Consider the following 13,144-nt stretch of genomic DNA (forward strand, 5'->3'; position numbering starts at 1 on the left):
AAATAGTGACAGGATTTAATACAAAAGATACAATGCCGACTTAAGTACAAGATGACGAAATCTCATTGTTTGTGGTCTGCTTTGCGCGTTTCCTGGGAGATCAGTATTAGTTTCCGATGCACTACCGCAGCTGAACCTTATCCCTTGGAACTTCACAGTGACGATGAAACACAGAAATTGCGTTGGAGTTATTACAAAAGGCACAATGCCGACTTAAGTACAAGAAGATTAAATCTTCTCATTGTTCGTGGTTTGCTTTGAGCGTTTCCTGGGAGGTCAGTATTAGATTCCGACGCACTACTGCAGCTTTCCACTATCCCTTGGACCTTCACATTGACGATGAAACACAGAAATTGCGTCGGGATTTAATACAAAGATATGATGCCGACTTAAGTACAAGAAGATTAAATCTTCTCATTGTTTGTGGTTTGCTTTGAGCGTTTCCTGGGAGATCACTACTAGATTCCCATGCACTACTGCAGCTTAACTCTATGCCTTGGACCTTCTCATTGACGATGACACACAGAAATTGCGTCGAGATTTAATACAAAAGGCACAATGCCAACTGAAGTACAAGAAGAGTAAATCATCTCATTGTTTCTGGATTGCTTTGAGCGTTACCTGGGAGATCAGTATCAGATTCCGACGCAATACTACAGCTTTACTCGATCCCTTGGACACTCACATTGACGATGAAACACAGATATTGCGTCGGGATGTAATACAAAGGCACTATGCCGACGTAAGTACATGAAGGATAAATCTTCTCATTGTTTGTGGTTTGCATTGAGCGTTTCCTGGGAGATCAGTACTGGATTCCGATGCTCTACTGCAGCTTTACTCTATCCCTTGCACCTTCACATTGACAATGAAAGACAGACATTGCGTCGGGACTTAATACAAAAGGCACAATGCCGACATAAGTACAAGAAGAGTAAATCTTTTCATTGTTTGTGGTATGCTTTTAGCGTTTCCTGGGAGTTCAGTATTAGTTTCCGATGCACTACCGCAGCTTTACTCTATCCCTTGGACTTTCGAATTGCCGATGAAACACATAAATTGCGTCGGTTTTAATACAAAAGGCACAATGCCGATTTAAGTACAAGAAGAGTAAACCTTCTCATTGTTTGCGGTTTGCTTTGAGCGTTTCCTGGGAGGTCAGTATTAGATTCCTATGCAGTACTGCAGCTTTACTCTATCCCATGGACCTTCACATTGACGATGAAACACAGATATTGCGTCGGGATGTAATGTAAAGGAACTATGCCGACGTAAGTTCATGAAGGGTAAATCTTCTCATTGTTTGTGGTTTGCATTGAGCGTTTCCTGGGAGATCAGTACTGGATTCCGATGCTCTACTGCAGCTTTACTCTATCCCTTGGACCTTCTCATTGACGATGACACACAGAAATTGCGTCGGGATTTAATACAAAAGGTACAATGCCAACTTAAGTACAAGAAGAGTAAATCATCTCATTGTTTCTAGATTGCTTTGAGCGTTTCCTGGGACATCAGTATTGGATTACGATGCACTACTGCAGGTCCACTCTATTCGTTGGACCTTCACATTGACGATGAAACACAGAAATTGACTCGGAATGTAATACAAAAGGCACAATGTCGACTTAAGTACAAGATGAGTAAATCTTCTCTTTGTTTGTGGTTTGCTTTGAGCGTTTCCTGGGAGATGAGTATTAGATTCCGCTGCACTACTGCTGCTTTACTTTCACCCTTGGACCTCCACATTGACAATGAAAGACAGAAATTGCGTCGGAATGTAGTACAAAAGGCACACGGCCGACATACGTACAAGAAGAGTAAATCTTTTCATTGTATGTGGTTTGCTTTTAGCGTTTCCTGGGAGATAAGTATTACATTCCGATGCACTACTGCAGATTTACTCTATCCCTTGGACTTTCACATTGGCGATGAAACACAGAAATTGCGTCGGGATTTAATACAAAAGGCACAATGCCGACTTAAGTACAAGAAGAGTAAATCTTTTCATTGTTTGTGGTTTGCTTTGAGCGTTTCCTGGAAGATCAGTACTAGATTCCGACGCACTACTGCAGCTTTACTCTATCCCTTGGACTTTCTCATTGACGATGAAACACAGAAATTGCATCGGGATTTAATACAAAAGGCACAATGCCGACTTAAGTGCAAGAAGAGTAAATCTTTTCATTGTTTGTGGTATGCTTTTAGCGTTTCCTGGGAGTTCAGTATTAGTTTCCGATGCACTACCGCAGCTTTACTCTATCCCGTGGACTTTCGAATTGCCGATGAAACAAAGAAATTGCGTCGGGATTTAATAAAAAAGGCACAATTCCGACTTAAATACAAGAAGAGTAAATCTTCTCAATGTTTCATGTTTGCTTTGAGCGTTTCCTGGGAGGCAGTATTAGATTCCGATACACTACTGCAGCTTTACTCTATCCATTGGACCTCCACATTGACGACGAAACAAAGAAATTGCGTAGGGATTTAATACGAAAGGCACAATTCCATCTTAAATACAAGAAGAGTAAATCTTCTCACTGTTTGTGGTGAGCTTTGAGTGTTTCCTGGGAGATCAGTATTAGATTCCGATGCACTACTGCAGATTTACTCTAGCTCTTGGACGTTCACAGTGACGATGAAACACAGAAATTGCGTTGGGATTTCATATAAAAGACACAATGACGACTTAATTACAAGAAGAGTAATTCATCTCATTGTTTGTGGTTTGCTTTGAGTGTTTCCTGGGAGATCAGTAATAGATTCCCATGCACTACTGCAGCTTTACTCTATCCCTTGGACCTTCACAATGACGATGAAACAAAGAAATTGCGTCGGGATTTAATGCACAAGGCACAATGCCGACTTAAGTAATAGAAGAGTAAAGCCTCTCATTGTTTGTGGTTTGCTTTGTGCATTTCCTGGGGGATCAGTATTAGATTCTGATGCACTACTGCAACTTCACTCTTTCCCTTGGACCTTCACATCGACTATGAAACACAGAAATTGCGTCGGGATTTAATACAAAATGCACAATGGAGGCTTAAGTACAAGAAGAGTAAGTCTTCTCATTATTTGTGGTTTGATATTAGCGTTTCTCTGGGAGATCAGTATTAGATTCCGATGCACTACTGCAGCTTTACTCTATCCCTTGGACCTTCCCATTGACGATGAAACACAGAAATTGCGTTGGATTTATTACAAAAGGCACAATGCCGACTTAAGTACAAGAAGATTAAATCTTCTCATTGTTTGTGGTTTGCTTTGGGCGTTTCCTGGGAGGTCAGTATTAGATTCCGACGCACTACTGCAGCTCTCCTCTATCCCTTGGACCTTCACAATGTCGATGAAACACAGAAATTACGTCGGATTTAATACAAAAGGCACAATGCCGACTTAAGTACAAGAAGTGTAAATCTTCTCTTTGTTTGTGGATTGGTTTGAGCGTTTCCTAGGAGGTCAGTATTAGATACCGATGCACTACTGCAGCTTTACTTTATCCCTTCTACCTTCACGTTGACGATGAAACACAGATATTGCGTCGGATTTCATACAAAAGCACAATGCCGATTGAAGTACAAGAAGAGTAAATCTTTTCATTGTCTGTCGTTTGCTTTGAGCGTGTCCGGAGAGATCGTTATTAGATTCCGATGCATTACTGCAGCTTTACGCAAATCCTTGGACCTTCATATTAACGATGAAACACAGAAATTGCGTCGGGATTTAATACACAAGGCACAATGTCAACTCAAGTACTAGAAGAGTAAATCTTCTCATTGTTGTGGTTTGCTTTGAGCGTTTCCTTGGAGATCAGTATTAGATTCCGATGCAGTACGGCAGCTTTACTCTATCCCTTGGACCTTCACATTTACGATGAAACACAGACATTGCGTCGGGACATAACACAAAAGGCACATTACCGGCATAAGTACAAGAAGAGTAAATCATTTTATTGTTTGTGTATGCTTTTAGCGCTTCCTGGGAGATCAGTACTAGATTCCGATGCTCTACTGCAGCTTTACTCTATCCCTTGAACCCTCTTATTGACGGTGACACACAGAAATTGCGTCGGGATTTAATACAAAAGGCACAATGCCAACTTAAGTACAAGAAGGGTAATTCATCTCATTGCTTCTGGATTGCTTTGAGCGTTACCTGGGACATCTGTATTGGATTCCAATGCACTACTGCAGCTTTACTCTATCCCTTGGAACTCGACATTGACGATGAAAGACAGAAATAGCGTCGGAATGTAATACAAAAAGCACACTGCCGACATACATTATATGTGGTTTGCTTTGAGCGTTTCCTGGGAGATCAGTATTAGATTCCGATGCACTACTGCAGCTGTACTCTATCCCTTGGACCTTCACATTGACGATGAAACAAAGAAATTGCGTAGTGATTTACTACAAAATGCACAATTTCGTCTAAAGAACAAGAAGAGTAAATCTTCTCATTGTTTGTGGTTTGCTTTGAGCGTATCCTTTGAGATCAGTATTGGATTCCAATTCACAACTGCAGCTTTACTCTATACCTTGGACCTTCAAATTGACGAAGAAACACAGAAATTGGGTCGGGATTTAGTAAAATAGGCACTATGCTGACTTAAGTACAAGAAGAGTAATTCCACACATTGTTTCTGGTTTGCTTTGAGCGTTTTCTGGGAGATCAGTATTAGATTCCGATGCACTACTACAGGTTTACTCAATCCCTCGGACCTCCACATTGACGATGAAAGACAGAAATTGCGTCGGGATGTAATACAAAAGGCACAAAGCGGACTTAAGTACAAGAAGAGGAAATCTTCTCATGGTATGTGGTTTGCTTTGAGCGTTACCTGGGAGTTAGTATTAGATTCCGATGCACTACTGCAGCTTTACTATATCCCTTGGACATTCACATTGACGATGAAACACAGAAATTGCGTAGGGATTTAATACAAAAGGCACAATGCCGACTTAAGTACAAAAAGAGTAAATCTTCTCATTGTTTGTGGTTTGCTTTGTGCGATTCCTGGGAGATCAGTATTTGATTCCGATGCACTACTGCACCTTTACTCTAGCCCTTGGACCTCCACATTGACGATGAAGCACAGAAATTGCGTCAGAATTTAATACAAAAGACACAATGCCGACTTAAGTACAAGAAGAGTAAATCTTTCGATTGTTTGTGGTATGCTTTTAGCGTTTCCTGGGAGATCAGTATTAGTTTCCGATGCACTACCGCAGCTTTACTCTATCCCTTGGACCTTCACATTGACGATGAAACACAGAAATTGCGTTGGATTTATTACAAAAGGCACAAAGCCGACTTAAGTACAAGAAGAGTAAATCTTCACATTGATTCTGGTTTGCTTTGAGCGTTTTCTGGGAGACCAGTACTAGATTCCGATGCACTAATGCCGCTTTACTTTACCCCTAGGACCTCCACATTGACGATGAATCACAGAAATTGCGTCGGGATTTAATACAAAAGGCACAATGCAGACTTAAGTGCAAGAAGAGTATATCTTCTCATTGTTGGTGATTTGCTTTGGGCGTTTCCTGGGAGATCAGTATTAGATTCCGATGCACTACTGCAGCTTTACTGTATCCCTTTGACCTTCTAATTGACGATGTGACAGAGAAATAGCTTCGGGATTTAATACAAAAGGCACAATGCCGACGTAAGTACAAGAAGAGTAAATCTTCTCATTGTTTCTGTTTTGCTTTGAGCGTTTCCTGGGAGCTCAGTATTAGATTTCGATGCACTACGGCAGCCTTACTCTATCCCTTGGTCCGTCACATTGACGAAGAAACACAGAAATTGCGTGGGGATTTAATACGAAATGCACAATGCAGACTTACGTACAAGAAATCTTCTCAGTGTTTGTGGTTTCTTTAGCGTTTCCTGGGAGATCAGTATTAGATTCCGATGCACTACTGCTGCTTTACTCTATCCCTTGGACCTTCACATTGATGATGAAACTCAGAAATTGCGTCGGAATTTAATATAAAAGGCACAATGCCGACTTAAGTACAAGAAGAGTAAATTATCTCATTGTTTCTGGTTTGCTTTAAGCGTATCCTGGGAGATAAGAATTAGATTCCGGTGCACTACTGCAGCTTTACTCTATCTCTTGGACCTTCTCATTCATGATGAAAAACAGAAAATGCGTCGGGATTAAATACAAAAGGTACAGTGCCGACTTTAGTACAAGAAGAGTAAATTATCTCATTGTTTCTGGTTTGTTTTAAGCGTATCCTGGGAGATAAGTATTAGATTCCGATGCACTACTGCAGCTTTACTCTATCCCTTGGACCTTCAAATTAGCGATGAAACAGAGAAATAGCGTCGGGATTTAATACAAAAGGCACAATGCCGACTTATGTACAAGAAGAGTAAATCTTCTTATTGTTTGTGGTTTGCTTTGAGCATTTCCTGGGGGATCAGTACTAGATTCCGATGCACTAATGCCGCTTTACTCTATCCCTAGGACCTTCACATTGACGATGAATCACAGAAATTGCGTCGGGATTCATTTGAAATGGCACAATGCGGGGTTAGGTACAAGAAGAGTAAATCTTCTCATTGTGTTCTAGTTTGCTTTGAGCGATACCTGAGAGATCAGTATTAGATTCCGATGCACTACTGCATCTTTACTCTATCCCTTGGACCTTCACATTGATGATGAAACACAGAAATTGCGTCGGGATTTAATACAAAAGGCACAATGCCGACTTAAGTACAAGAAGAGTAAATCTTCTCATTGTTTGTTTTTTGCTTTGAGCGTTTCTTGGGAGATCAGTATTTGATTTCGATGCACTACTGCAGCCTTACTTTATCCCTTGGTCCTTCACATTGACGATGAAACACAGAAATTGCGTCGGGATTTAATACAAAAGGCACAATGCCGTCTTAAGTACAAGAAAAGTAAATCTTCTCATTGTTTGTGGTTTACTTTGAGCGTTTCCTGGGAGATCAGTATTAGATTCCGATGCACTACTGCAGGTTTACTCTATCTCTTGGACCTTCACGTTAAGAGTAAATCTCCTCATTGTTTGTGGTTTGCTTTGAGCGTTTCTTGGAGGATCAGTATTAGATTCCAATATCAATACTGCAGCTTTACTCTATCCGTTGGACTTTCTCATTGACGATGAAACACAGAAATTGCGTCGGGATTTAATACAAAAGGCACAATGCCCACATAAGTGCAAGAAGAGTAAAACTCCTCATTGTTTGTGGTTTGCTTTGAGCGTATCCTGTGATATCAGTATTAGATTACAATGCACTACTGCAGCTTCACTCTATCCCTTTGACCTTCACATTAACGATGAAACTCAGAAATTGAGTCGGGATTTAATACAAAGGGCAAAATACCGTCTTAAGTACAAGCAGAGTAAATCTTCTCATTGTTTGTTGTTTCCTTTTGAGCGTTTCCTGGGAGATCAGTATTAGATACCGATGCACTACTGCAGCTCTGCTCTATCCCTTGGACCTTCACATTGACGATGTAACACTGAAATTGCGTTGGGGTTCAATACAAAAGGTACAATGCCGACTTAAGTACAACATGAGTAAATCTTCTAATTGTTTGTGGTTTGCTTTGAGCGTTTCCTGGGGGATCAGTATTAGATTCCAATTCACAACTGCAGCTTCACTCTATCCCTCGGACCTTCACATTGACGATGAAACACAGAAATTGGGTCGGGATTTAGTAAAATTGGCACTAAGTCGACTTAAGTACAAGAAGAGAAAAACTTCTCTTTGTTTGTGGTTTGCTTTGAGCGTTTCCTCTGAGATCAGTATTAGATACCGATTCACTACTGCAACTGTACTCTATCCCTTGGACCTTCACATTGACGATGAAACAAAGAAATTGCGTCGGGATTTAATACAAAATGCACCATGCCGACTTAACTACAAGAAGATTTAATCTTCTGATTGTTTGTGGTTTGCTTTTAACGTTACGTGGGACATCAGTATTAGATTCCGATGCACTTCTTCAGTTTTACTCTATCTCGTGGACCTTCAAATTGACCATGAGATACAGAAATAGCGTCGGGATTTAATACAAAAGAAACAATGCCGACTTAAGTACAAGATGAGGAAATCTCATTGTTTGTGGTTTGTTTTGCGCGTTTCCTGGGAAATCAGCATTAGAATCCGATGCACTACTGCAGATTTACACTATCCCTTGGACCATCACATTGACGCTGAAACACAGAAACAGCGTCGGGATTTAATACAAAAGGCACAATGCCGACTTAAGTACAAGAAGAGTAAATCTTCTCATTGTTTGTGGTTTGCTTTGAGCGTTTCCTGGGAGATCAGTATTAGTTTGCGATGCACTACCGCAGCTTTACTCTATCCCATGGACCTTCACATTGACGATTAAACACAGAAATTGCGATGGATTTATTACAAAAGGCACAATGCCGACTTATGTACAAGAAGAGTAAATCTTCTCATTGTTTGTGGTTTGCTTGAGCGTTTCCTGGGAGGTCAGTATTAGATTCCTTAGCACTACTGCATCTTTACTCTATCCCCTCTACCTTCACATTGACGATGAAACACATAAATTGCGTCGGATTTAATACAAAAAGCATAATGCCGATTTAAGTACAAGAAGAGTAAATCTTCTCATTGTTCGTCGTTTGCTTTGAGCGTTTCCTCGGAGGTCAGTATTAGATTCCGACGCACTACAGCAGCTTTCCTCTATCCCTTGTACCTTCACATTGACGATGACACACAGAAATTGCGTCGGGATTTAATACAAAAGGCACAATGCCAACTTAAGTACAAGAAGAATAAATCATCTAATTGTTTCTGGATTGCTTTGAGCGTTTCCTGGGAGAGCAGTATTATATTCCGATGCACTACTGCAGCTTTACTCGATCCCTTGGACACTCACATTGACGATAAAACACAGAAATTGCGTCTGGATGTAATACAAAAGGCACAATGTCGACTTATGTACAAGAAGAGTAAATCTTCTCATTGTTTGTTGTTTGCTTTGAGCGTTTCCTGGGAGAGCAGTATTACGTTCCGATCACTACGGCAGCTTTACTCTATCCCTTGGACCTTCACATTGACGATGAAGCACAGAAATTACGTCGGATTTAATACAAAAGGCACAATCCCGACTTAAGGACCAAAAGAGTAAATCTTTCCTGGGATTTCAGTATTAGATTCCGATGCACTACTGCAGCTATTGACTATCCCTTGGACCTTCAAATTGACGATGAAACACAGAAATAGCGTCGGGATTTGATACAAAATGCACAATGCCGTTTTTAGAAGAAGAAGAGTAATTCTTCTCATTGTTTGTGGTTTGCTTTGAGCGTTTCCTGGGAGATCAGTATTAGATTCCGATCACATCTGCAGATTCACTCTATCCCTTGGACCTTCTCATTGACGATTAAACACAGAAATTGCGTTGGGATTTAATACAAACGGCACAATGCTGACTTATGAACAAGAAGAGTTAATCATCTCCATCTTTCTGGTTTCCTCTTAGCGTTTCCTGGGAGATCAGTAGTAGATTCCGATGCACTACTGCAGATTTACACTATCCCTTGGACTTTCACAGTGACGATGATACACAGAAATTGCGTCTTCATTTAATACAAAAGGCACAATGACGACTGAAATACAAGAAGAGTTATTCTTCTCATTTTTTGGGGTTTGCTTTGAGTGTTTCCTGGGAGATCAGTGTTAGATTCCGATGCACTACTGCAGCTTTACTCTATCCCTCGGACCTTCACATTGACGATGAAATACACAAATTGCGTCGGGATTTAATACAAAAGGCACAATTCAGGCTTCAGTGCAAGAGGAGTAAATCTTCTCATTGTTTGTGGTTTGCTTAGAGCGTTTCCTGGGAGATCAGTATTAGATTCCGATGCACTACTGCAGCTTCACTCTATCCCTTGGACCTTCACATTGACGATGAAACACAGAAATTGCATCGGAATTTAACACAAAGGGCACAACGCCAACTTAAGTACAAGAAGAGTAAATCATCTCATTGTTTGTGGTTTGCTTTGAGCGTTTCCTGGGAGATCAGTATTTGATTCCGATGCACTACTGCAGATTTACTCTATCCCTTGGACCTTCACATTGACGATGAAACACAGAAAATGCGTCAGGATTTAATGGGAAAGGCACAATGTTGACTTAACTGCAGGAAGAGTAAATCGTAACAATGTTTCTGGTTTGCTTTGAGTGTTTCCTGGGAGATCAGTATTAGATTCCGATGCACTACTGCAGCTTTACTCTATCCCTTGGACGTCCGCATTGACGATGAAACAAAGAAATTGCATAGGGATTTAATACGAAATGCGCAATTCCATCTTAAGTACAAGAAGAGTAAATCTTCTCATTGTTTGTGGTCTGCTTTGAGCGTTTCCTGGGATATCAGTATTAGATTCCGATGCACTACTGCAGCATAACACTATCCCTTGCACCTTCAAATTGACGATGAAACACAGAAATTGCGTCGGGAATTAATACAAAAGGCACAATGCAGGCTTAAGTACAAGTAGAGTAAATCTTCTCATTGGCTGTGGTTTGTTTGAGCGTTTCCTGGAAGATCAGTACTAGATTCCGAAGCACTACTGCAGCTTTAGTCTATCCCTTGGAGCCTCTCATTGACGATGAGACACAGAAATTGCGTCGCGATTTAATGCAAGAGGCACAATGCCGACATAAGTACAAGAAGAGTAAATCTTCTTATTCTTAGTGGTTCGGTTTGAGCGTTTCCTGGGAGATAAGTATTAGATTCCGATGGACTACTGCTGCTATACTGAATCCCTTGGACCCTCGTATTGACGATGAAACACAGAAATTGCGTCGGGATTTAATACGAAACGCACAATTCCGACATAAGTACAAGAAGAGTAAATCTTCACATTGTTTGTGGTTTGCTTTGAACGTTTCGTGGGAGATCAGTATTAGTTTCCGATGCTCTACTGCAGATTTACTCTATCCCTTGGACCTTCACATTGACGATGAAACACAGAAAATGCGTCAGGATTTAGTAGAAAAGGCACAATGTCGGCTTAACTGCTGGAAGAGTAAATCTTCTCAATGTTTCTGGTTTGCTTTGAGCGTTGCCTGGGAGATCAGTATTAGATACGTATGCACTACTGCAGATTTACTCTATCCCTTGGACCTCCACATTGACGATGAAACAAAGAAATTGCGTAGGGATTTCATACGAAAGGCACAATTCCATCTTAAGTACAAGAAGAGTAAATCATCTCATTGTTTGTGGTTTTCCATGAGCGTTTTCTGGGTGATCAGTATTAGATTCCGATGCAATTCTGCAGATTAACTCTATCCCTTGGACGTTCACAGTGACGATGAAACACAGAAATTGCGTCGGGATTTAATAGAAAAGGCACAATGACGACTTAATTACAAGAAGAGTAAATCTTCTTATTGTATGTGGTTTGTTTTCAGCGTTTCCTGCGAGATAAGTATTAGATTCCAATGCACTACTGCAGCTTTACTCTATCACTTGGACCTCCACTAGGATTATGAAACACAGAAGTAGCGCCGGGATTTAATACAAAAGGCACAATGTCGACAGAAGTAAAGGAAGAGAATATCCTCTCATTGTTAGTGGTTTAGTTTGAGCCCTTCCTGGGAGATAAGTATTAGATTCCGATGCACTACTGCTGGTTTACTGCATGCCTTGGACCCTCACATTTACGATGAAGCACAGAAATTGCGTCGGGAATTATTACAAAACTGCACTATTCCAACTTAAGTACAAGAAGAGTAAATCTTCTCATTGTTTGTGGTTTGCTTCGAGCGTCTCCTGGGAGATCAGTATTAGATTCCAATGCACGACTGCCGCTTTACTCTATGCCTTTTACGCTCCCATTGACGATGAAACACAGAAATTGCGTCGTCATTTAATACAAAGGCACAATAGCGACTTAATACAAGAAGAGTAAATCTTCACATTGTTTGTGGTTTGCTTTGAGCGTATCCTGGGAGATCAGTATTAGACTCCGATGCACTATTGCAGCTTTACTCTATACCTTGGACCTTAACATTGACGATGAAACACAGAAAATGCGTCACGAAATAGTAGAAAAGGCACAATGTCGACTTAACTGCAGGAATAGTAAATCTCCTCAATGTTTCTGGTTTGCTTTGAGCGTTACCTGGGAGATTAGTATTAGATTCCGATGCACTACTGCAGCTTTACTCTATCCCTTGAACCTCAACATTGACGAAGAAACAAAGAAATTGCGTAGGGATTTAATACGAAAGGCACAATTCCATCTTAAGTACAAGAAGAGTAAATCATCTCGTTGTTTGTGGTTTGCTTTGAACGTTTCCTGGGAGATCAGTAGTAGATTGCGATGCAGTACTGCAGATTTACGCTATCCCTTGGACGTTCACAGTGACGATGAAACACAGAAATTGCGTCGGCATTTCATACAAAATGCACAATGACGTATTAAATGCAAGAAAAGTTATTCTTCTCATTGTTTGTGGTTTGCTTTAGGCATTTCCTGGGAGATCAGTGTTAGATTCCGATGCACTACTGCAGCTTTACCTTATCCCTTGGACCTTCACATTGACGATGAAACAAAGAAATTGTGTCGGGATTTAATACACAAGGCACAATGCCGAATTAAGTACTAGAACAGTAAAGCCTCTCATTGTTTGAGGTTTGCTTTGAGCGTTTCCTGGGGGGTCAGTATTAGATTCCGATGCACTACTGCAGCTTTACTCTATCCCTTGGACCCTCACATTGACTCTGAAACACAGAAATTGCGTCGGGATTTAATACAAGAGGCACAATGCAGGCTTAAGTACATCAAGAGTGAATCTTCTCAATGTATGTGGTTTGTTTTCAGCGTTTCCTGCGAGATAAGTATTAGATTCTAATGCGCTACTGCAGCTTTACTCTATCCCTTGGACCTCCACAATGACGATGAATTACGGAAATTGCGTCGGGATTTAATACAAAATGCACAAGCCGACTTAAGTACTAGAAGAGTAGATCTCCTCATTGTTTCTGGTTTGCTTTGAGCGTCTCCTGTGAGATAAGTATTAGATTCCGATGGACTACTGCTGCTATACTGAATCCCTTGGGCCCTCGTTTTGACGATGAAACACAGAAATTGCGTCGGGATTTAAT

The sequence above is a fragment of the Schistocerca piceifrons genome, chromosome 3, assembly GCF_021461385.2.
Source record: "Schistocerca piceifrons isolate TAMUIC-IGC-003096 chromosome 3, iqSchPice1.1, whole genome shotgun sequence".
Lineage (NCBI taxonomy): Eukaryota > Metazoa > Arthropoda > Insecta > Orthoptera > Acrididae > Schistocerca > Schistocerca piceifrons.